At 40.9% G+C, this 26,725-nt stretch overlaps 1 protein-coding gene and 1 pseudogene across 2 annotated transcripts in view; both read right to left on the minus strand.

Moving 5' to 3' along the window:
• Positions 1–26,725, minus strand: part of PLCB1 (phospholipase C beta 1) — an 858,386-nt gene that overhangs the window by 271,189 nt on the left and 560,472 nt on the right. The gene's annotated exons all lie outside the window — the stretch shown is intronic.
• On the minus strand, positions 13,326–13,877 carry LOC120869197 (annotated as a pseudogene).

The raw sequence follows: 26,725 nt of genomic DNA on the forward strand, positions 1-26,725 counted from the left end.
TGCAAATAATATGCCATCATGTAATACAGAAATAATTGAGGTAAAACTTGGGGTACCAAGTGATGGGGGAGGGGAAGGGACACTCTAAGCAGAGTTTTGTGTGTTTGTTTTTATTTTAAAATATTGAGTTTATTTAGAAAAATCAGCACAATATAAAGTGCCACACAAATAGTTATCAATGACAGATGCTTCTATCCATTCAAATATAGATATGTAACTCCTTAGATTAAAGATCTTTCATTTTCTTGAGAGTCCCTTGGACTGCAAGGAGATCCAACCAATCAATCCTAAAGGAAATCAGTCCTGAATATTCATTTGAAGGACTGATGCTGAAGCTGAAACTCCAATACTTGGGCTACATGATGCGAAGAACTGACTCATTGGAAAAGACCCTGATGCTGGGAAAGATTGAAGGTGGGAGGAGAAGGGGATGATAGAGGATGAGATGGTTGGATGACATCACTGAATCAATGGATGTGAGTTTGAGTAAACTCCAGGAGTTGGTGATGGACAGGGAAGCCTGGTGTGCTGCAGTCCATGGGGTCGCAAAAAGTCGGATACAACTGAGCAACTGAACTTAACTGAACTGAGTTTTTCTTGACCATAAGGAAAGCTGAGCACCAAAGAACTGATGCTTTTCAATTGTGGTGTTGGAGAAGACTCTTGAGAGGCCCTTGGACTGTAAGGAGATCCAACCAGTCAGTCCTAAAGGAAATCAGTCCTGAATATTCACTGGAAGGACTGATGCTGAATCTGAAGCTCTGATTCAGATACTTTAGCTCCATGATGTGAAGAACTAACTGACTGGAAAAGAACTGACTGCAGCGTGGTGCGCTGCAGTCCAAGAGTTGGTTATGACTGATCAACTGAACTGAACTGAATTTTCCCTGAAGACTTTTAAATTCTGGGGTTATAAAAAATAAAGCAAAAAACATTCACATTAAGCACAGATCAATTTTGCACAAATAAGTGTAATCAAGCCACTTAAATTATCACCTGAAATAACTTGGACTTCAAAGAAAAATCTCAGATAACAACACTATATGTTCTGTAAAAAGATTCACATTATTCTGTGGGTTATAACTTACTGGCAGAATTTAGTGAGAATAGGGAGTAGCCTAAAATGAATTGGAAAAAAGAAGGGAAGTTGTAACAATAAAAGTAGAGTTGGGGAAAAATAAATTAAAAAAGAAACGAAAAGTAGAGTTTGGGGACTTCTGTGGTGGTCCGCTGGTTAAGACTCCATGTTCAATTACGAAGCTGTCACAGTCCAGGTGAGAAGTATTGACACTCTACAGATTGTTGGTGGAGGGCTTGGGGAAGACAGTACAGAAGAGCTGTCAGTGAAGTAAACTTGATGGACACAGAGGAAAACTTTGGAATAACTATTAATAGCTTTAAAATAAAATGTCCTCAGATTAGATTATTTTAAACTAAGAGTAATAACTACTGGCACTGATTTTCAAAATATGTTTCTGGTATAATACTCAATATTTTTCAGGTTAGGGCTCAAACTGTAGACTTTTCCAACTCCAAGGCAACCTTGAGTTGTGTGTGTGTTTAAGTTGCTCAGTCATGTCTGACTCTTTGCAACCCCATGGACTGTAGCCCGCCAATTCCTCTGTCCATGGAATTATCCAGGCAAGAACACTAAAGTAGGTTGCCATGTCCTTCTCCAGGGGATCTTCCCACACAGGAATCAAACCCAGGTCTCCCACACTGCAGGCAGATTCTTTTTCACCATCTGAACCACCAGGGAAGTCCATGGCAACCTTATGCATTGGTAAAAGTATTTATAATTGAGGGCAGTGTACCATTTTGTATATTTACTGGGGGCCAATTGCACACCAGAAATAGGTACAGTGAAGATATTATGAAGAACTAGGGAGATTTAATTTGGTCTGACATTTAAGGTTGAAAGCTAAGACCTCTATTCCATTCAGTTCAACAGAAATATAATGGGAGGTGCACAAATAATTTAAAATTTCCAGCAGCCACTGTTTTAAAAGGTAGAAGTAAACAGGTGAAATAATTTGAATAATAAATTTTATTTAACCCAATATTTCAAACATATTATTTGCCGTATAATCAACATAAGATTACTGGGCTATTTTCTTTTCTTCTTATGCACTTGATCTTTGAAATGAGGTGTGCATTCTGCACTTACAGCCCATCGTAATTTGCACTGGCAACCTTTCAAGCGTTCAACAGCCACACATAGTTGGGAGTTGTGGCTGCACTATTGGTCAGGACATGTCTTCTAGATCCTTTGCTCTTTCTATGGGTTCTTTATAAAGCCAGTTGAAGGACTACATTATCACCACATTCACTGAACAGCCACAGCTCATTCAGAAAGTAAGGCATAGCTTATTTCATCACATTCTTAGAATGTGAGCATCTAAATTTCCGAGTATGGAATTCCTAGAATCCACTGATTTCCTGTAGCCTTTTGAGGTATGCAGAAGATCTGATCCAGCCTGAATCAAAGACTCAAGGTCTCAAGCAGTGACCAAGACAACTTTAGAAACAACACAATCCTTGGCTATGTACTGGTGTTAGTTCATATTATATGGAGCTAAAAGAGCATGGTATGTTGCAGTCCATGGGGTCACAAAGAGTGGGACATGACTTAACAAATGCACAACAAAAAAAAAAGCATGTGTTTAGTTTGGGCTCCCCAAACCCTGAGACAGGATTTAGGAGAAATGGGTTTATTATGAAGTGGTCTTGGGCAACAATATCAGGAAGTGAGCAGGACTGGGAAGGGAAGAAGCAGAACGGTGAAGTACCAAGCAAACTCTGCAGATGGTAATTTTGGTGTAATTCTTCCCTGGGCAGAACACTATCAAAACTTGAAGCAGAAAGGGAGCTGGAGTTTGAAGATCCCTGTGCCTAATCCTCTTGGAGGACACAAAATTTTGTGCACACCAAGACCCAGGAGAAAGGAGAAGTGACCACACAGAGACTGACCCAGACTTGTCTGTGAATGTCCAAAAGTCTCTGGTGGGGGCATGGGTCAGTGGTGGCCTGCTTGCAGGGTCAGGAGCACTGAGTGCAGCAGTGCCTGAGACCTTTTGAAGGAGGTCACCATTATCTTCATTACCACTACCATAGTTTGGCCTTAGGTCAAATTATAGGGAGTGAACACAGCCCCACCCACCAACAGAAAGTTGGATTACAGATTTACTGAGCATGGCCCCACCCATCAAAACAACACCCAGTTTCACCCTCAGTCAGTCTCTCCCATCAGGAAGATTTCACATGCTTCTTATCCTTCTCCATCAGAGGGCAGAAAGACTGAAAACCACAATCACAGAAAACTAACCAATCTGATCACATGGACCACAGCCCTGTCTAACTCAGTGAAACTATGAGCCATGCCGTGTAGGGCCACCCAAGACAGACAGGCCATGGTGGACAGTTCTGACAAAACGTGGTCCACTGGAGAAGGGGATGGCAAATTACTTAAGTATTCTTGCCTTGAGAACCCTATGAACATCATGAAAAGGAATGCTACTGGAGAAGAATGGAGAAATAACACCAGAAAGAATGAAGAGATGGAGCCAAAGCAAAAACAATACCAAATTGTGGATGTGACCAGTGATGGAAGCAAGGTCCGATGCTGTAAAGAGCAATATTGCATAGGAACCTGGAATGTTAGGTCCATGAATCAAGGCAAATTGGAAGTGGTCAAACAGGAGATGGCAAGAGTGAACATTGACATTTTAGGAATCAGTGAACTAAAATGGACTAGAATGGGTGAATTTAACTTAGATGACATTTATATATACTACTGTGGGCAAAAATCCCTTAGAAGAAATGGTGTAGCCATCACAGTCAACAAGAGTCCAAAATGCAATACTTGGATGCAATCTCAAAAACGACAGAATGATCTCTGTTCATTTCCAAGGCAAACAATTCAGTATCACAGTAATCCAAATCTATACCCTGACCAGTAATACTGAAGAAGCTGAAGCTGAACAGTTCTATGAAGACCTACGAGACCTACTAGACTAATACCCAAAAAAGATGTCCTTTTCATCATAGGGGAATGGATGCAAAGTAGGAAGTCAAGAAATACTAGAGTAACAAGCAAATTTGGCCTTGGAGCACAGAAAGAAGCAGGGCAAAGGCTAATAGAGCTTTGCCAAGAGAACACACTGGTCATAGCAAACACCCTCTTCCAACAACACAACAAAAGACAACCATGGACATCACCACATGGTCACCAAAATCAGATTGATTATATTCTTTGCAGCCAAAGATGGAGAAGCTCTATACAGTCAGCAAAAACAAGACCAGAAGCTGACTGTGGCTCAGATCATGAGCCAAATTTAGACTAAAATTAAGGAAAGTAGGGAAAACTACTAGACCAGTCAGGTATGACCTAAATCAAATCCCTTATGATTATACAGTGGAGCTGACAAATAGATTCAAGGGAATAGATCTGATAGACAGAGTGCCTAAAGAACTATGAATAGAGGTTTGTGGCATTGTACAAGAGGTAGAAATCAAGACCATCCCCAAGAAAAATGCAAAAAGGCAAAATGGTTTTTGAAGAGGCCTTAGAAATAGCTGAAAAAAGAAAAGTGAAAGGCCAAGGAGAAAGGGAAAGATATACCCATTTGAATGCAGAGTTCCAAAGAAGAGCAAGGAGAGATAAGAAAGCCTTCTTCAGTGATCAATGCAAAGAAATAGAAGAAAAAACAGAATGGGAAAGACCAGAGATCTCTTCAAGAAAATTAGAGATACCAAGGGAACATTTCATGCAAAGAGGGGCACAATAAAGGACAGAAATGGTATGGACCTAACAGAAGCAGAAGATGTTAAGAAGAGATGGCAAGAATACACAGAAGAGCTATACAAAAAGATCTTCACAACCCAGATAATCACAATGGTGTGATCACTCACCTAGAGCCAGACATCCTGGAATGTGAAGTCAAGTGGGCTTTAGGAAGAATCACTGTGAACAAAGCTACTGGAGGTGATGGAATTCCCATTGAGCTCTTTCAAATCCTAAAAGATGACACTGTGAAAGTGCTGCACTCAATATGCCAGCAAATTTGGAAAACTCAGCAGTGGCCACAGGACTGGAAAAGGTCAGTTTTCATTCCAATCCCAAAGAAAGGCAATGCTGAAGAATGCTCAAGTTAAGTTCAGTTGCTCAGTTGTGTCCAACTCTTTGCGACCCCAAGAATCGCAGCACACCAGGCCTCCCTGTCCATCACCAACTCCCGGAGTCCACTCAGACTCACATCCATTGAGTCAGTGATGCCATCCAGCCATCTCATCCTCGGTCATCCCCTTCTCCTCCTGCCCTCAGTCCCTCCCAGCATCAGAGTCTTTTCCAATGAGTCAACTCTTCGCATGAGGTGGCCAAAGTATTGGAGTTTCAGCTTTAGCATCATTCCTTCCAAAGAAATCCCAGGGCTGATCTCCTTTAGAATGGACTGGTTGGATCTCCTTGCAGTCCAAGGGACTCTCAAGAGTCTTCTCCAACATCACAGTTCAAAAGCATCAATTCTTCGGTGCTCAGCCTTCTTCACAGTCCAACTCTCACATCCATACATGACCACTGGAAAAACCATAGCCTTGACTAGACAGACCTTAGTCGGCAAAGTAATGTCTCTGCTTTTGAATATGTTACTAGGTTGGTCATAACTTTTCTTCCAAGGAGTAAGCGTCTTTTAATTTCATGGCTGCAGTCACCATCTGCAGTAATTTTGGAGCCCAGAAAAATAAAGTCTGACACTGTTTCCACTGTTTCCCCATCTATTTCCCATGAAGTGATGGGATCAGATGCCATCATCTTCGTTTTCTGAATGTTGAGCTTTAAGCCAACTTTTTCACTCTCCTCTTTCACTTTCATCAAGAGGCTTTTTAGTTCCTCTTCACTTTCTGCCATAAGTGTGGTGTCATCTGCATATCTGAGGTTATTGATATTTCTCCCAGCAATCTTGATTCCAGCTTGTGTTTCTTCTAGTCCAGCGTTTCTCATGATGTACTCTTTTATAAGTTAAATAAGCAGGGTGACAATATAGAGCCTTGACGTACTCCTTTTCCTATTTGGAACCACTCTGTTGTTCCATGTTTAGTTCTAACTGTTGCTTCCTGACCTGCATACAGATTTCCCAAGTAAGATGGTAGGTATTGCAAGAGGGCATCAGAGGGCAGACACACTGAAACCGTACTCACAGAAAACTAGTCAGTCTAATCACACTAGGACCACAGCCTTGTCTAACTCAATGAAACCAAGCCATGCCCGCGGGGCAACCAAGACAGGCAGGTCATGGTGGAGAGGTCTGTCAGAATGTGGTCCACTGGAGAAGGGAATGGCAAACCACTTCAGTATTCTTGCCTTGAGAATCCCATGAACAGTATGAAAAGGCAAAATGATAGGATACTGAAAGAGGAACTCCCCAGGTCAGTAGGTGCCCAATATGCTACTGGAGATCAGTGGAGAAATAACTCCAGAAAGAATGTAGGGATGGAGCCAAAGCAAAAACAATACCCAGCTGTGGATGTGACTGGTGATTGAAGCAAGGTCTGATGCTGTAAAGAGCAATATAGCATAGGAACCTGGAATGTCAGGTCCATGAATCAAGGCAAATTGGAAGTGGTCAAACAAGATATGGCAATGGTGAACGTTGACATTCTAGGAATCAGTGAACTAAAATGGACTGGAATGGGTGAATTTAACTCAGATGACCATTATATCTACTACTGCGGGCAGGAATCCCTCAGAAGAAATGGAGTAGCCATCATGGTCAACAAAAGAGTCCGAAATGCAGTACTTGGATGCAATCTCAAAAATGACAGAATGATCTCTGTTTGTCTCCAAGGCAAACCATTCAATAACACGGTAATCCAAGTCTATGCCCCAACCAGTAATGCTGAAGAAGCTGAAGCTGAATGGTTTTATGAAGACCTACAAGACCTTTTAGAACTAACACCCTGAAAAGATGTCCTTTTCATTCTAGGGGACTGGAATGCAAAAGTAGGAAGTTAAGAAACACCTGGAGTAACAGGCAAATTTGGCCTTGGAATGTGGAAGGAAGCAGGGAGAAGACTAATAGAGTCTTGCCCAGAAAATGCACTGGTCATAGCAAACACTCTCTTCCAACAACACAACAGAAGACTCTACACATGGACATCATCAGATGGTCAACACCGAAATCAGATTGATTATATTCTTTGCAGCCAAAGATGGAGAAGCTCTGTACAGTCAACAAAAACAAGACCGGGAGCTGACTGTGGCTCAGATCATGAACTCCTTATTGCCAAATTCAGACTCAAATTGAAGAAAGTAGGGAAAACCGCTAGACCATTCAGGTATGACCTAAATCAAATCCCTTATGATTATACAGTGGAAGTGAGAAATAGATTTAAGGGTCTAGATCTGATAGATAGAGTGCCTGATGAACTATGGAATGAGGTTCGTGACATTGTACAGGAGACAGGGATCAAGACCATCCCCATGGAAAAGAAATGCAAAAAAACAAAATGGCTGTCTGGGGAGGCCTTACAAATAGCTGTGAAAAGAAGAGAGGCAAAAAGCAAAGGAGAAAAGGAAAGATATAAGCATCTGAATGCAGAGTTCCAAAGAATAGCATGAAGAGATAAGAAAGCCTTCTTCAGCAATCATTGCAAAGAAATAGAGGAAAAGAACAGAATGGGAAAGACTAGAGATCTCTTCAAGAAAATTAGAGATACCGAGGGAACATTTCATGCAAAGATGGGCTCGATAAAGGACAGAAATGGTATAGATCTAACAGAAGCAGAAGATATTAAGAAGAGGTGGCAAGAATACACGGAAGAACTGTACAAAAAAATATCTTCATGACCCAGATAATCATGATGATGTGATCACTAATCTAGAGCCAGACATCTTGGAAAGTGAAGTCAGGTGGGCCTTAGAAAGCATCACTATGAACAAAGCTAGTGGAGGTGATGGCATTCCAGTTGAGCTGTTTCAAATCCTGAAAGATGATGCTGTGAAAGTGCTGCACTCAATATGCCAGCACATTTGGAAAACTCAGCAGTGGCCACAGGACTGGAAAAGGTCAGTTTTCATTCCAATCCCAAAGAAAGGCAATGCCAAAGAATGCTCAAACTCCCGCACAATTGCACTCATCTCACATGCTAGTAAAGTAATGCTCAAAATTCTCCAAGCCAGGCTTCAGCAATACATGAACCGTGAACTTCCTGATGTTCAAGCTGGTTTTATAAAAGGCAGAGGAACCAGAGATCCAATTGCTAACATCCGCTGGATCATGGAAAAAGCAAGAGAGTTCCCGAAAAACATCTATTTCTGCTTTATTGACTATGCCAAAGAATGCTCAGACTACCACACAATTGCACTCATCTCAAGCTAGCAAAGTAATGGTCAAAATTCTCCAAGCCAGGCTTCAAGAGTATGTGACCCATGAGCTTCCAGATGTTCAGGCTGGATGTAGAAAAGGCAGAGGAACCAGCAAATTGTCAACATCAACTGGATCACCAAAAGAGCAAGAGTTCCAGAAAAACATCTAATTCTGCTTTATTGACTATGCCAAAGCCTTTGACTGTGTGGATCACAATAAACTGTGGAGAATTCTTAAAGAGATGGGAATACCAGACCACTTGTCTTGCCTCCTGAGAAATCTATACGCAGGTCAAGAAGCAACAGTTAGAACTGGACATGGAACAACAGACTGGTTCTCAATTGGGAAAGGAGTATGTCAAGGCTGTATATTGTCACCCTGCTTATTTAACTTATATGCAGAGTACATCATGAGAAACTCTGGGCTGAATGAAGCACAAGCTGTAATCAAGATTGCTGCGTGTAATATCAATAACCTCAGATATGCAGATGACACCACCCTTATGGCAGAAAGTGAAGAAGAACTAAAGAGCCTTTTGATGAAAGTGAAAGAGGAGAGTGAAAAAGTTGGCTTAAAGCTCAACATTCAGAAAACTAAGATCATGGCATCTTATCCCATCACTTCATGGCAAATAGATAGGGAGACAATGGAAACAGTGACAGACTTTATTTTTGTGGGGCTCCAAATTACATGCAGATGTTAACTGTAGCCATGAAATTAAAAGAGACTTGCTTCTTGGAAGAAACGCTATGACCAACGTAAACAGCATATTTAAAAATCAGAGATATTACTTTGTAAGCAAAGGTCAATCTAGTTAAAGCTATGGTTTTTCCAGTAGTCATGTATGGATGTGAGTGTTGGACTATAAAGAAAGCTGAGTGCCAAAGAACTGATGCTTTTGAACTGTGGTGTTGGAGAAGACCTTTGAGAGTCCCTTGGACTCTGTGAGGGTGAGTGATCCAACCAGTCCATCCTAAAGGAAATCAATCCTGAATATTCATTCAAAGGACTGATGTTGAAGCTGAAGCTCCAATACTTTGGCCACCTGATGGGAAGAACTGACTCATTGGAAAAGACTGATGCTGGGAAAGATTGAAGGCAGAAGGAGAAGGGGAAGACAGAGGATGAGGTGGTTGGATGGCATCAACGACTTGATGATGGACATGAGTTTGAGCAAGTTCTAGGAGTTGGTGATGGACAGGGAGGCCTGGCATGCTGCAGTCCTTGGGGTCACAAAGTCAGACACAACTGAGCGACTGAACTGAACTGAACTGTGCCTGTCAGTCTTGGGTCAGGGCTGCTGAAGGGGATGGCAATCCCCAGGCCTTTCCTGCTTTCCTTCATAGCAAAGGGGGTTCTGGCATCCAGAGGGCACAGCCAACAAAGAGACATGGTGCAGGCTGTTGAAAGTTAAAGCCAGTCCCCACAGAGGTGTTGTGTGTGAATCGGTGAAACGGTTGGAAGGGATCTGGACAGAGCACTGCTATGGGCAGCAGCAGGATAACAAATTCCAGGCCGTTTGTTTGTGTACCAGAAGTAACTACACGGTGTAAGTGGGAGAGGGGTAACCACAGCATCGGAGAACTGGTTCACACGGGTTCTGGAACCAGCCTTCTCAGACTTCCATGTGCATTCAGATCACTTAAACAATGATTCTTGTTGTTGTGTAGATAGATGCGGATGCGGATGCTGGGGACTGGAGGAAGAGAATCCTTATCCCAGGGGAGGGCCATGCTGGAAGCAGGAGGATTTACAGCCCTGACCGAAAACTTGATAGAAATGTTGGACTTTAAGCTCCACACCAAATCATCTGACTAAAACTCTGCATTTTCCCAAGAAACCTGTATATATTTCAGGCATGTTAAAGTTTAAGCATTCTTCTGGGTCAGGGGCAGCACTTTGAGGAGCAACCTGCTCCAGGACTTGACTTAGGAAGCAGTACTCTAATCTTTGTCTACTTGCTTCCCAAGCAAAGAAGGAAATTATTGTGGCTATTAGCTTTAGAATAACCCAAAAGCCCTTCCAGCTGTATTAAGAACAATGTGGCTAAGAAGTGTGGCCAGTGCAGCTTAGAGCAGCCTTGGCTTATCATGAGATTATGACATAGTCTTTGCTTCAGGGTAGATGGATCCTACACTGGCAGTGTTCTCATAAATCCAGTGCTGGGCCCTAGTTAGTATAGCTTTGGAAGGATGGCTTCTTATTTAATCTGGAGGATTTGTATTTCAACTTTCAAAGGCAAAGTTCTGATGATTACCACTAAGCTGGGTTCAGCCCCTGCTGTCTAAATGCTGAAGCTCTTTAAGTTTTCTGCCTTAGGATCAATCTCTTCCTGATGAGGACTACAGAGGCCTGAACTAGAGAAAACAGATCTAAAAATCACCTGTCATGGAATTTCTTCTGGAGCTTAAATGCATCTATTCTAAGACGACGTCTGCAGTTCCCTCACCCCAGGGTCGTTACTGAGATCCCAGTCTTGACACTATTAAATCTTCCAAACCTGTCCCAAAGTTGTTGTTGTTCAGTTGATCAGTCACGTCCGACTCTTTGCCACATGGACTGCAGTGTACCAGACTCCTCTGTCCTCCTCTGTCTCCCGAAGTTTGCTCAGATTCCTTCCATCGAATCAGTGATGCTATCTGACCATCTCATCCTCTGCTGCCCCTTTCTCCTTTTGCCTTCAATCTTTCTAAGCATCAGGGTCTTTTCCAGTGAGTTGTAGTCATGCTTCCTAAGGCCACTTGACTTTACACTCTGGGATGTCTTGCTCTAGGTGGATGACCACATCATTGTCATCTGGATCATTAAGACCTTTTCTACATCATTCTGTGTATTCTTGCCATCTCTCCTTAATGTCTTCTGCGTCTGTTAGCTCCTTACTGTTTCTACCCTTTATCATGTCCATCATTGCATGAAATATTTCCTTGATATCTCCAGTTTTCTTGAAGGGATTTTTACTCTTTCTCTTTTTATTGTTTCCCTCTCTTTCTTTGCAGTGCTCACTTAAGAAGGCTCTCTTAGCTCTCCTTGCTTTTCTTTGGAACTCTGCGTTCAGTTTGGTACACCTTTCCCTTTTTTCCTTGCCTTTCGCTTCACAAAGTTACTATACTTTTATTTCTAAAGTTATTTCAGTTCTGTCATTCTTGCCACAGGATTTATGTGTTTGCTTAATATTACTAACAATTGTTTCACAATGTTCAGTTACTCTCATTGGTATTGTGTAAGTAGTTACTAGGTACCGAGGCACCTACTATTTACTATTAATAGATACTTTGCATCCAACAACTTAACTCTCACGGTAATTCTCTTGGAGGCAGGTACTGCTATTAGCTTCATTTTACAGATGAAAATTGAAGGTTTAAAAGCTCTTATAAACCTTATTTATATCCTCAGAGCTAATAAAACAAGTTTGGGGTTAGATCACTGGTTTCTTAGGATCCAAATCCTATACTCTTAGATACTATGCTTTTTATCATTTTGTCCTAGATAATTTTAGGGTGGCTGAACATACAGTTGAACAAGATAAAAAAAAGATAAGTCCATTTTACTGTATTTAAAACACTGATTTAGCAGTTGCTGTGGGCTAGGCACTGTTCTAACATTTTTCTAAGTAACTAACTCATTTAATCCTCACAATCACACAGTGAGATATTTAATGTTATTATCAGTCCATTTTTACCAATGAGAGAGCTGAGACACAGAGGCATTCAATTCAAGTGTAAAGTCCCACATCTAGTTACAGGCACGCCTGAGATTTGAAACCAAGAATTATGTTAACAGTGATGAAACAAACTGCAAAGTTTATAAATACCTTACCACTATGTTATAACGACGGTAGAAGGGAAATGATAAGAGGGGTGAGGTTGGAGAGAGATTCAGTCCAAACTTTTAGATCTAGTCACGCCATGTCTACCAGTCATGCTGTTGTTCAACAAGTGTTCACAGTTCAGAGAACAGAGAGACATTTCTCCTATTGGCAATTCACACTTCTTAACTTTTTGGCTCAACTTATGAACACAAGTTGATATTTCTGTTCCCCATTGTTCTGATGCATACTATCTTTAATATTTTATTGTATTTTTAATCTTTCCTTTTTTCAGCATTGCATATCTCTGTTATACCTGAAAATGCAGAGAACAGTGTAACTAACACATATCCAGATTTAACAAATGGTACCATTTTGCGATATTTGCTTTAGTGCTTTTTAACTGTTATATACTTAAGACACTGGTGCAGACATATTCTATGTTGTTCTTCTGCTAAATTCCATTCTTCTTGCTTTCCCAGGAGCAAGCTCTATTTTGAAAAGTAGACATTAAAGCATATCTATTTTCATATGACATTCTGAGGACAATGGTCTTTATCAGTGTTCAACAAACCCCTGAAGGCTAAGTCCAGCCTGCCATCTGATTTTGTAAATAAAGTTTTACTGCAACACAGCCATGCTCATTCATTTACCTATTGTCCATGGCTGCTCTTGTCCCACAGGGGCCAAGCTGAGTAGCTGGCAACAGAGACTCCCAAAGGGCAAAGTATTTACTGACTGGCCCTTAACAGAAAATATTTTGCTAGTCCTGAAATGGCTATATAAAGTGTTACATAAATCATATCAAACTGGATGCATCCTTTGGCCAGCTGCTATTTGCAGTCAACATTATGTCTTTAAAATGTATCCCTACTTTTCATTTAGATCAAAGTTATTACTTTTAACTACTAAACTATTCCACTATAAGAATGTGTGCTCAGTCGCTTCAAATTTGAGGCTACGACCCCATGGACTGTAGCCCACCAGGCTCCTCTGTCCATGGGATTCTCCCGGTAAGAATACTGGACTGGATTGCCATGTCGTGCTCCAGGGATCTTCCCGACCCAGGACTCGAACCCATGTCTCTGACATCTCCTGCAATGCAGGCAGGTTCTTTACCCACTGAGCCACCTGAGAAGTCCCCCAGTTGCTTCTTCTTTTTTTTTTTTTTTTTTATATAGTGAAAACTTTTATATTTGGAATTAGCCAGCTGGACTCAGTTTAGATGATCCCAATTTTGTTGGCAACATCCAAAGCATCATAGTCAGGAGCCAGTCGAACATATGCCTTCTTCTCTCCGTCAGGCCTGATCAGGGTATTGACCTTAGCCACGTCAATGTCATAGAGCTTCTTTACAGCCTGTTTGATTTGGTGTTTGTTGGCCTTGACATCCACAATGAACACCAGTGTGTTTTGTCTTCTATTTTCTTCATGGCTGACTCGGTGGTGAGGGGCAATTTGATGATGGCATAGTGGTCAAGTTTGTTTCTCCTAGGGGCGCTCTTCCGAGGATATTTGGGCTGCCTCCTGAGCCGCAGTGTTTTGGGCCGCCAGAAGGTGGGTGACGTCCGGATCTTCTTTTTCTTGTGGCTATGGACACCTTTCAACACTGCCTTCTTGGCCTTCAAAGCTTTTGCTTTGGCTTCAGCTTTAGGAGGGGCAGGGGCTTCCTTCTTCGCCTTCGGTGCCATCTTCATGAAAAGGGTTTTCTTAAAGACTTTCATTAAAAGCAGAAAAGACTGTCTGAGTAGTAACCGAGTTTATGGGTCTATACTGAGTATTTATAATTTGGGCAAAATTTCTGATACAGTTCCCCTGTTTTAGGTGGCAGCAATGATCTTATATCTTACATTCATAATGTTTACCTGATACAAATAAAACTATCAAAACGAAACAAAACCCAAGGAGCATATAACAACCCAATATTATCAGAGTTGGGACACTAGAAAAATCATATTACTCAAATGACATAATATCAAGGAAAGGTGCATAGTTATTTTCAGACCACGTGATTCAAATATCTTTATAGTTGCCAAAACCACAGCTCAAATTAGCCTAGGAAATGTGAGAATTTGCCAAGGACACTGGATTGTTCCTGTAACTGGAGGAAACATCAGACAAACTGCAGCAAAAAATTGTGTATTTATAAGATCACAAGGAACCAGGGGCCTGAATGGCAGAAAGACTTTCTTCATTGCTTTTTCACTTCTCTCTCTTCCTGATATCATTACTTTCTTCCTGATTGAACAGCTTCTTCCCCATAGTCACCAATTGCACCAAGAATTGTCACATATGGCTCCTCTCATCACTAGAGAGAGTCTGACTGATTTCCTACTTCCAGTATGAAAAATCCTGGGGAAGGTCTCTGACTGGTGGCTCTACCTCTAGAACAATCCATTTGGATGTCCATGAGAATCAGATCATTGGGCCTGGAGGAGAAGCAGCGAGTAGAAGCATGAAGAGTATAGGAAACACTGCATATAGCCATTCACGGGAATTTATGAAAAAGCAGGTGGAAAAAAGGATATGCATTATCCCACAACCTGTGTGGGATCTCATAGCTCTGTAACCATTCTTTTTATATCCCAAGAAATAGATATGCACGTGATGACCTAAGTTGACTGCGTGAGTGAATGAATGTGTAAATGAAAGGGAATTACATCCATGCTATATAATTTATGCTTTGTGAAATTAATTTTTATGTCCCCCTTGTTATAAGTATTAAATCACCATGGTTTGCTCTGGTGTTTTGGATAATAGCTTCACACATTTCCTATTGTAATTTGAACTGTGCTGCTTCTGCTACTGCTAAGTCACTTCAGTCGTGTCTGACTCTGCAACCCCATAGACGGCAGCCCACCAGGCCCCCCTGTCCCTGGGATTCTCCAGGCAAGAACACTGAGTGGGTTGCCATTTCCTTCTCCAATGCATGAAAGTGAAAAGTGAAAGTGAAGTCGCTCAGTCATGTCCGACTCTTAGCGACCCCATGAACTGTGCTAGAATAGGTTATAAGAACTCAGAGTCCTGTGTGTAGTGATTTCTAATTAATAAAGTACAGAAGCTTTAGTTTTAGGGCTTAGAGCATCTGCATTGGCTTCATAGATATGCTTTATGCTTTGTTCTGTTTGGGGCTGCTTTCTGAAGACTTGTTGCTCAATTATTTTTCCCTGGATAAGTGAAGCACGCTGTAATACATGGTACCCTGATGGTCTAAGGAAGAGTTCAGTGTTCAAGTGCAGTGTTCAAGATATGGATACAAGAGTCCACACTTTGAGAGCTAATAGTCTAGTATATCCCTAATCTTGCTCTTACACCTTTTGACATTCTCCTGAGCAATGGGAAAAGCTTAATGTCGTAACAGCAAATTGAAAAAAAATCTTAAGAGAATTCTTCAAAGGGGGGAAAATAACCTCAAAGAGCAACATACTTGGTACAGAGTGGAAAAAGAAAAATGTTTGGTTTGGTTATGTTTTCATGATGAGACGTTTTCAGTTGTATCACTGTGAGTCTCATGTATTTTTGAGCATTAGCTGAGGAGACATCCACCTCTCTCTCCAGCTAGTTCCTCAGTCATTGTTTATTTGTATAACTGAGAAAATGTCCATCAAATGCCTCAGATGAAATTTCCAAAGCTTTGTTTCCATGGCGTTCATGTCACTCCACCATATTCTTGAAGTGGTTCTGTCCAAAACGCTCATCTCACTTTTACAGAAACATTTGCTATTATGAACCCTAAGCCTAGCAGTATCCATGCAAATTACTACTTTGATTGCATTGTCTGAGTGAACTCCGGGAGATGGTGATGGACAGGGAGGCCTGGTGTGCTGCGATTCATGGGGTCGCAAAGAGTCGGACACGACTGAGTGACTGAACTAACCACGTATTGTAGACAATAAAAATGTATGTAACCAGGTTCTGAAATTATAATTGATACTATATTTTTTAAGCAAGTCTATTTGAGGAGACCAAATGAAAAAAATTTAAAAGAAAAAAAACAACAGCTAACTTCTTTAGTAAGATGCATATCATGGCTGAAAAAAGAGGAGCAATCACAATTTCTTGGGAGTTAAAGTGGTGCTGCTTTTCGTTAAATGGAATTTGTTTGACAAAATCAAAACTGCATTCCATGAAACTGATTAGTAACTACACGCAGGTACTTGCTCATTAAAACTTAGTACACATAAGTTTAAAATATAATCAATTGGAAACCAATTTGTTTTAAATAAACTTAATTATGCCCACCTCCACGTTTATTTTAAAACTTTTTTCAAGCCAGATTCTTCTTTTTTTAATGAAGGAGTATTTGGCTCTTGGTAATTGACTCCACCTGTTAGTCCTTTCTCTCTGATAACTAGTCTTCGTCCTTGGTTCGGATGGCCTCACTCACTTTTGGTCAATTCTCACTGCCTATGAAGGCTAAGGCAGGGTGAGTCTTAAACACAATCTGTGCTTGTCTTTTGATTTAAATTTACACTACTGATACCTGTTTATTTAATGCTTCTCATTGACTCATATTGTTTATGCTTTTACTAGTTTACTTAAACATATATCTCATTGGGTTTCAGAACCCTACTCTGCCACTGTCTAGCTGTGGAACCCCCTGCTGAGAGCTACCTAATTTCCATTTTCTCCTTCCGTCCTGAATGAAACCTGACATTATTCAGGCCAGAAAATATAACTGAAAAATCTACTTTTTTCCAACGTCTCCAGCACTGAGAGAAGCAAGGTGACACACGGTGAGTCTCATGCCGTCAGGAGTCTCCTGAGAGGCTCTGGGAAAGTGTGGTTCCTGATGTAGAGGTCCTGTCGTCTTGCTGCTGGGAACACAAATAGCTGGAGTGGCAGAGGCATTCCTCTTCTTAAATTTTGTGGGGTTTCTTTCATATTTATAAACAATATATTTGCAGTGCTTTTTTTTTTTAATTGGTTTTAGAACTTAACTATTGATTTTCACTCTGGTTGATGAGGTTTTCTTAATTTATTTAATTGGAGGGTAATTACTTTACCACGCTGTGATGATTTTTGCCATGCATCAGGATGAATCAGCCGTAGGTATGCGTGTCTCCTCCACCCTGAAGCCTCCTCCCTCCCCACCCATCCCCCCACACTGTCATGGAGCACAGGGTCCCGACGCACTGCTTCACGCATCAGACTCCCACTGGCCATTTATTTCACGTATAGTAATGTATATATTCAGAGAAGGCAATGGTAACCCACTCCAGTCTTCTTGTCTGGAGAATCCCAGGGACAGGGGAGCCTGGTGGGCTGCCGTCTATAGGGTCGTACAGAGTCGGACACGACTGAAGTGACTTAGCAGCGATGTATATATTTCAGTGCTATTCTCGCTCTCTCTCACTGAGTCCAAAAGTCTGTTCTTTACATCTATGTCTCCTTTGCTGCCCTGTATGTAGGATCATCGGTATCACCTTTCTAGATTCCATATATATGTGTTTATATATAGTATTTGTCTTTCTCTCTTTGACTTACACACTCTGCACTGATGAGGTTGATGATGTTTTAAATCTGTTACCATATCTCCCATCTCCCCTTTCTCCTTCCTCCTGACAGAATTCTTATCACTAGTTTTCTTTTTCCCCATCACTATAACTTCAAGCAACATACTCAAACCACTTCGTAATCCACCAATTAAAGACAGTATCATTTGGCTGCTCTGTTTGTGAAAGGAGGACATTTACCTGCAAATCTTTTCACCTCTGATTCTTGTTTAAATTTACTTTCTACCTTGTCAAAGCTGAAATACGTTTGTCTTATCCAGTGTCCATAATTGACTTTAATATTTTGCATATAGATTGATTCTAAAAGTTTAAAACTAATAAAAATAAAAATTTACATGACTGTATAAAAAGCAAATATACTTTTCTGTTGGGCCATATATTAGACTTTGATTATTCTACTTGCTGTAGTTATAACACCATGAACTACATGACTTTCAAAAGAGAACATTCTTAATACCAAGACAATATGGATCTTTTTTGACTGCTCCTTCTATTGTTGAAAATCCTGTATATTTTCAGCATGGCTTGAGTTTAAATAATGCACTTCTGATACATTTATCTCTTTTTCAACCTTAATTTTCTTTTAGGGAGAAGAAACTTAAGCCATTTGCATTTATCTTATATCTTCTAGCTGCTTCTGCTGCTGCTGCTAAGTCGCTTCAGTCGTGTCCGACTCTGTGCGACCCGAGATGGCAGCCTACCAGGCTCCCCCGTCCCTGGGATTCTCCAGGCAAGAACACTGGAGTGGGTTGCCATTTCCTTCTCCAATGCATGAAAGTGAAAAGTGAAAGTGAAGTCGCTCAGTTGTGTCCAACTCTTAGCGACCCCATGGACTGCAGCCCACCAGGCTCCTCTGTCCATGGGCAAGAGTACTGGAGTGGGGTGCCATTGCCTTCTCCAATATCTTCTAGCTTCCTACTCATATTTCCTGAACCTACTCCAATCCTACACTTTCTATGTCAGCTTCAAGACCAGCACCTTCCTTTAGCTCTAACTTATTTTCTTGTATTATGTTTTTCATATTTTCCTCTCTTCTGCTTTCTCTTTTCATTGGCTACCACCCTAGCTGGACTGATTATACCTGTATTTCTTATATTTTCACTTTTCTTATCTTTTTTTTATCTTTCACTTTCTGGTTGTTTGTTTGCTGCCTTCATTGTTGTTGTTTTGCTTGGTTCCACATTCTGAGAGATTTCCTTCACCTCCTCTTTTAGTAGTTCAGGAGAATTTTTATTATTGTTCCATTATCTTATATTTTATTTCTAAGAGAAATTTCTTATTTTTGTTACCCATTTTTCATAGCATCTTGTTCTTTTCTTAAGGGTAAAATATATTCTCTCTGAAGATACTTCCTAGTTTTTTTTTAAACTGTTTACTTAATTATACTAATGGGGCTTTCCTGGTACCTCAGACAGTAAAGCGTCTGCCTACAATGTGGGAGACCTGGGTTTGATCCTTGGGTCAGGAAGATCCCCTGGAGAAGGAAATGGCAACCCACACTAGTATTCTTGCCTGGAAAATCTCATGGACTGAGGAGCCTGGTAGGCTACAGTCCATCGGGTCGCAAAGAGTCGGACACGAGTGAGCAACTTCACTTCAATATTACTTCTATTTTCTGTTCATCTTTGCATCCCTTATCAATCAGTATTGTAGCTTTTTTCAATAGCTTGTGGATAATTTGTTAGTTCCCATCTTAGATGGGGCAACAGAAGTGCTGGCTGGGAGCCCTGAGCCTGGGAGTGGGGTTGACCAGCTAGCAGACTTCTTTTCCAGTGAGCATGTGGGTTCCAGCCACCATGGTGTGGCATCCAAAAATGTTAGAATGAGAAGAACTTTACTCTGGATCCTGAACTTCAGTGCTACCCACAATGATACTTTTCAATCATTTATTCAATATCATAAAAGACACACCACTCAAATTTTTGATGCAGAAAGTAACTGGTTATTGATTATTCTATATGAGGATCAGGAGTAGGGAATGAAAGGCTGATTTTTTCACTCCCACATCTTACTCCATGTTCTGCTGGGCTGGTAAACTCAAGCCTGGAGCATCTCTTGATTGTTTCTGAGCAGGTCAGGGGCTTTCTCATCTGTTACTCTCTCCCCCCAGACTGGTTTTCTCTACTATGACATCTCTTCATTTTTTCCCCCTCTGCAAACTTAGTGAAATATGTCATGTCCTAGTGACCTATCTTATCCTCTTCATCACTGTGTATTTATGTTCCTTTATCATTATTTTCACAGTACCTCAAGAGAGATAAGATGTCACACTTGTGCTTGTTTTGCTGTTTTGGGCTAATACTATATTAAAATTTGTGTCTAAAACCAAATTTCTGATCTTCCCAGATAGGAATATCTGGTTCTTTATTTCAATAAATTAAATTAAAAGAACCTCTGAGGTCATCCTTAGCTCTCTCTCTCATGTCATGTATCTGGTTCATTCAGTAAATCTTTTGACTTCACATTCAAAATGTATCAGGAACCTAACCATTTCTCACCACCTCTATTCCAGGCACTCTGCTCTCCCTATCTCTGTTTCTATACCCTTACTTACAGCTTTTCAACAGAGGAACTAGAACAATCCTGTCAAAATATGTCAGCCCAAATCCATCACTTGCTCAAAACAATGTAATACTTGTGTCATTGAGAGTAAAATCATTCTCACAGTGGCCACCTACTGCTATTTGGGTCACTTGCTGACACACCCAGCCTCTCCCTCTGCTCTCTTCCTGCTCATCACTCCCTCCACCAATGTGCCAGGCCACACACTTAAACCCACTGATTTAAAATTGGAATATGTATTCCTCCAAATGCTTCCTATCTCCATTCTCTGCTTTATTCCTTCCTAGCTCCTATTAACATCTTATTTATTTTGTTTATCATCACCCTTCCCCCACCATTAAGTAAGCTTCATGAAGACAATCATTTTTGTCTGTTTATTTTATCCTCAGCACTCAAAACTGTGGCTGGTACAGAGTAGGCAATGAAGTATCTGTTAGGTGAATGAGTGAATGATTATTATTATATAGCCAATACATTAATATGTAATTAAAAAAATTATTCTTAAGGGCAGCTTATTCCTTGGGAGCATTTTGATGCATTGGAAACATAACAACTGCTATTAAGGCAGTAGATGAAACAGATCAACCTGCCACTTTCAAAGGGTGTCAGGTATTTTTCCATAGTAATTAAGCATGGAAGCCAAATTTTCTTAGATTTCTTCTTCCTTTCCAAAAATTATAGCTTTTTAAAAAGTATTTTTGTGTCTTCTTTAAGGCTAGATACACAGGAAAGAAAATTAGGGCTTTTTCAGCTGCCAGAGAGGCAGAGGAATGAGGAAGCAGCTTATTTCTGTGTTATTGGCTGACTGGAAAGAAAGGGAAGATGCTGCTGCTTAATCAGTTTCTAAATTTTTCCTGGGGAAAAGCAGACTTGCACACAGTAGTCCACAGTCTGAAATCATGATTATTTCTGAGTCTTGGAATATATATCCTCCCTTAAGTTGGGCATTGATTTCTCTTTGTGGCACCGTTGAACACTGCCTGGCTCAAAAGAAGCTCTCCTTTAAGGAATTGGGAAAGCCACTTGGGGAAGGTGGGTAGGTATGATTTCTGCCACAGTCAACAGGATAGCAATTGGTTGTTCTTATCTGGATGTAAGAAGAGATTAATTTCTGAATTGCCTTTTTTTCTCCCTCCTTTTTAAAAATGAATGTTTTTTGGGGGGAGGAGGTGACTTTGAACTTTTAAACCTTTATATGTGTATTCCAAACAGGGGACATTTTCACAATTTAGAAGTTTAAAATATATATCCTTTATCTGCCCCATAATCATCCAAAATTTAAGTGCAGAATGTGGGGTGGATCTCATTTTCCAAAAAAGAACACCCATGACTATCAAATCCTAAGACCAACAGAGCAATATATGGACCTGCTAAGAACCTGGGCCTTATTTATGACTGGATGGAGGAATATCCTGAGATGACATAGGTACGTCTTATTAATATGAGAAGGTGAGAATACCAGTGAATGAAGATCTTATGAAACACAATAACCCAGAGGGCTAACTTTTCACATGTGTAAAAAGCAATATATATTCAATACAGTAATATTTTTGGCATGTATATTCTATCTCCAAGGAGATCAACACAGTTTTCCATTATGTTCCAAAGTACATTGCTGAAAAGACTATATGGTACTTTACTCTCTTTTTCTTCATCATTTTTTGTTTAAAAAGTCAAACTTATAGCCACTGCTCACCCACCATAAGTTGGTGCTAAATTCAAAAAGAAAGTGAGATAAACTTAATTGTGTACAAAAAATCTGTTAGTGTTTGAAAATTCTTATCTCAACAAATATGTCCCCAGAATAAAAAGAAATATATGAAGTTCATGTCTCTTGAGGTTATTTTTAAATATCTATACTATTAATTTGGAGGGAAGTCTAAGAAAAGTGGAAAGTTTTTGAGGAATCAAGTTCTATATTGGGAGTGGTCAGAGGACTGAGGCAGGACATTCACTCGTCCCTCTTTCCCTTTTCTATTTCATTTAGTAGACTATAATTTCTTTTTCTTAAAAACCGCCCCTTTTGTGGCACAATCCCTTATTCCTTTCCTTGAACCATCTCAACATATTTGGCCAGTTGAAGATATTTTTCCTTTTCTTCAGAAAAATGTGGTAACTGACGGGTAGAGGAGGAGGAGGACAATAACAATGACTCTGAGTTGTGCTTGGAAGGACGAAGAAGGTGGAAGCCACTGGGCATCCTGGCAGACCTTGGAAAAGGCCCGTGTTCAGAGCAAGAAATCTGGAACAACTAGTTCAAGGGCCTCAGTATTTTCAACTCAAAAACAAGGAGATTAAAGCACATGATGTTCAAAGTCTCTGGAGCTCTATATTCCATGAGCTATTAACTGTTTTCAAGGACCCATAAGCTTTGTTATTCCTTTCTTGGTCCTTCCATTCCTGCACTCTCCTGTTTTCCTTTCTTCTTTCCTTTTTTAAACATCCTCCTCTGCCCCTGCAGAAGACACATTTATTGGGTACCTATTATCAGGTGAGACTAAGATAGTTCTTGGGAACACAAATGACTAAACTATATTTTCTGACTTTGAGAAGCTCACAAATCCAGGATAGGGTGTCAGACATAGTGACAGATAATTATAGTGTGATAAATGCAATAGAAAATAGGCCTGGGATGATCAAAGAAAAGGAAGAAACTGCCAGTTATTCATGGAAATCATGGGACAGAGCGGAGACAGGTGAGTTGTATATATGGTGATTCCCTAAAGGAGGCTTGGAAATTCTGCTGATGGACAGAGTGGAGAAAGGACACCCAGAAAAGCATGTAAGTCTGAAGGCATCCAGGTTATGAAGGCAGGAGTAATCGCAAGTGGTTAGGAATTGCTGAGGTGGAATGGTGCTGGGGTCCAGGTGATGATTCAGAAGCTCCTAAGGGCACAGGCTATGTTTGTTTTCACCACTGGTAACTCCCTAGTGCTTGGCACTTACTAGGCCTTCAAAGAATATTTACTCACTAAATGAATGACAATTAAATAGACAGAAAACTTCATTTTGTAGGTAATAATGCCACAGAAATGATTTGAAGTCTGATCAGGTTTGAGGCTTTTTAAGGATCATTGCTAGCAGATAGACACACAGAGTTGGAGCAAAAGGAGGGAATTCTAGAAAAGGAGGTAGAAGGTAGTTACAGAGAAGACCTGTCATGGACTTGAACAAGATGAAAGAGGGTAGCAGGATGAGGAAAGAGAGGTGGGAGCTAATTAGGAAATTCAGAGAGCTTGCAACATATTTGGACAGAGGGTAAACAGTGGAAACAGCATCAGACTTTATTTTTTTGGGCTCCAAAATTACTGCAGATGGTGACTGCAGCCATGAAATTAAAAGACACTTACTCCTTGGAAGAAAAGTTATGACCAACCTAGACAGCATATTGAAAAGCAGAGACATTACTTTGCCAACAAAGGTCCATCTAGTCAAGGCTATGGTTTTTCCAGTGGTCATGTACGGATGTGAGAGTTGGACTGTGAAGAAAGCTGAGCACCAAAGAATTGATGCTTTTGAAGTGTGGTGTTGGAGAAGACTCTTGAGAGTCCCTTGGACTGCAAGGAGATCCAAACAGTCCATTCTAAAGGAGATCAGCCCTGGGTGTTCTTTGGAAGGAATGATGCTAAAGCTGAAACTCCAGTACTTTGGCCACCTCATGAGAAGAGGTGACTCATTGGAAAAGACTCTGATGCTGGGAGGGATTGGGGGCAGGAGGAGAAGGGGATGACAGGATGAGATGGCTGGATGGCATCAACGACTCGACGGACATGAGTCTGAGTCTTGTTCACATGATATAGATTTTTGGGTTGATGTAAATGATCTGTCTTTTGCAGTCCATGTTAACCTTATCAGTAAGATCATTCTTTTATGTACTTTTCTTTCAATTATTTATTTTGGCTGCACTGGGTCTTCCTTGCAGCACCTGGCTTCTCTAGTTGCAGCGTGCAGGCTCAGTAGTTGTGACCCGTGGGCTTAGTCACTCTGCAGGATGTGAGATCTTAGTTCTCTGACCGTGGATTTAACCCGGATCCCCTGCACTCGAAGCATGGAGTCTTAACCAGTGGACCACTAGCAAAGTCCTCACCAGCCATCTCTTTAAAGACATTCACCAACTGGTGCAGAAAAAGCCTTGAGGATTTAAAAGTTACTTAGGAAACTTACTTATGCTTAGCTACTGACTTCTATTCCCTTTGTTACCGAGAAAACAGAGGCAACCAGAAAACCTCTATCATTCCCTCTACGACATGGACCACCTACCAGCATCTCTACTGATGGACTCCACTTTTCCTCCTCTTAACAGTTAAGTGTCCTTGCTCCTGTCTGAGCCCAGTCCCTCTGTTTGTGAACTAAGACAGATTCCACATTTTTTTTTTTTAACAAAGGACCAGAGAGTAAATATTTTAGGCTTTGTACTCTATATGGTTTATGTCATAATGACTCAACTATGTCTAGAGAAAGCAGCATAGACAATATGTAAATAAATGGGTTTGTTGTGTTTCAATAAAACTATAAAAACAAGTGATAGGTCAGGCTTGACCTTGGGCTGTACTTTCCTGAATCCTATACTAGATCCCACCACGCTTGCCTACTTAAGGACATGCTCCAGCAGTTCTCCAACTCTCTTATATTCTTTACCCTCCACAGGATCATTGCCACCAGCATACATGCATATTGTGGTTTCTCTCATCTTAAAACTGTCTCTTGATCTTGCTTCCCTCTTCCAGCAATCTTCTCATCTTTCCCCTGCCTTTTACATCAAAACTTCCCACAAGAACAATCTCTTTTGTCTTCTTCATTTCTCTCCACTGATTCCTGAGCTGCTGCTGCTGCTGCTAAGTCGCTTCAGTCGTGTCCGACTCTGTGCAACCCCATACATGGCAGCCCACCAGGCTCCTCCATCCCTGGGATTCTCCAGGCAAGATTACTGGAGTGGGTTGCCATTTCCTTCTCCAAGGCATGCATGCATGCTAAGTCGCTTCAGTCGTTTCCGACTCTGTGCGACCCTATGGACAGCAGCCCACCGGGCTCCTCTGTCCACGGGATTCTCTAGGCAAGAATACTGGAGTGGGTTGCCATTTCCTTCTGCATAGCCCACTCCAATAGACTTTTGATTCCATTATTCCACAAAGTTGCTCTAATCAAGGTCGCCAGTGACCTCCATACCCTTGAATCCAACAGTCAGTTGTCAGACTTCATCTTATTTGACGTGAAAGCAACAGCTGGCTCTGTTGATCACTCTCTTCTTGAAATGCTGTCTTCCCCTGATTTCCAAACTCACAGACTTGCCTCACTGCCAGGCCACTGACCACTCCTTGTTAGACTGCTTCTTCTGATTCTCTCTTATCCCCTCAATCTTTTCAAGTTGGAGTATCAGTGACTCAGGCCTTGAAAATTTTCTCTATCTACAGTTGCTTCCTGGATGATCTCATCCTGGCTCATTAAATACTATCTATAATCTGATGACTTCCAAATTGATGCATTCAACGCCAGGCTCATATATTTAACTGCCTACTCAACATATCTGCTTGGGTATCTAATAATAATCTCAAACCAAACATAATCAAAGCTGAACCCTTGCTGTACACCACCAAATGTGCTCTCCTTTAAATTCTCCCTACGGAGTACATGGTACTTCCATCCTTTCTGTCTGCTGGGTCAAAAGTCTAACATCATTCTTGATTCTTCTCTTTCTCTTACATGCAACATACAGTCACAACAGTTCATGCTCTCGATGATACACTTAAGTAGATGTAGATATAGATAATCAGATTATCTACAAGCTATTATCTTATTATCTATTATCTTATCTCTACAAGCTCCCTTTTCCTTCAAGACACTAACAATCTAATGAAAATATTTCTATGGCTTCTTAACTGATCTTCCTGCTTCCCTTATTGCCTCTTCCCTTGCCGTCAATCACTGACTGAAGAGTTGTCAGATCACGTCTATCACCTGCTCCAAACCCTCCAGTGGCTTCTATATCCGTTAAAATAAAAGCCAAAGTCCTTCAAAAGCCTACACCACAAAATAAGAAATCAACTTCTATTGCCTTTGCTAATTTCCTTTGCTGGTACCTCCAACTTTGCCAGGAGTCCTGTATTAATACCTGTGTGTGGAGTGTGTGGAGGACTATTGGGAGTTAACAGTGGAGGGTAGAGGGAAGGATGATGATACCCTCCATCTCTCTGTAGCTCTGAGGAGGAATCAGGGCATCCCAGAGAGGGGTGCTGAAGTCAGGGACAACAAACACGGATGTGCTCATTGGTCCTCAAGGCAGTAGGAGATGCAGGAAGAAGTGTGAGACTCAGAGGACAGAAGTGCAACAAACCCCCTATTTTCCAGGTCTATTAAAGGGAGGTATCCCTTGAGGGAGCAGAGGGATCCGATCCTTAGGACACACAGGGTTGGCAAATTGTGCTGCATATCAAGAAGAATACTGTTGTTTAACTACAAAAGACACCACTTTTGTAGTCCAA

This window comes from Oryx dammah, unplaced genomic scaffold, assembly GCF_014754425.2.
Source record: "Oryx dammah isolate SB20612 unplaced genomic scaffold, SCBI_Odam_1.1 HiC_scaffold_10, whole genome shotgun sequence".
NCBI classification, from domain to species: Eukaryota; Metazoa; Chordata; class Mammalia; order Artiodactyla; family Bovidae; genus Oryx; species Oryx dammah.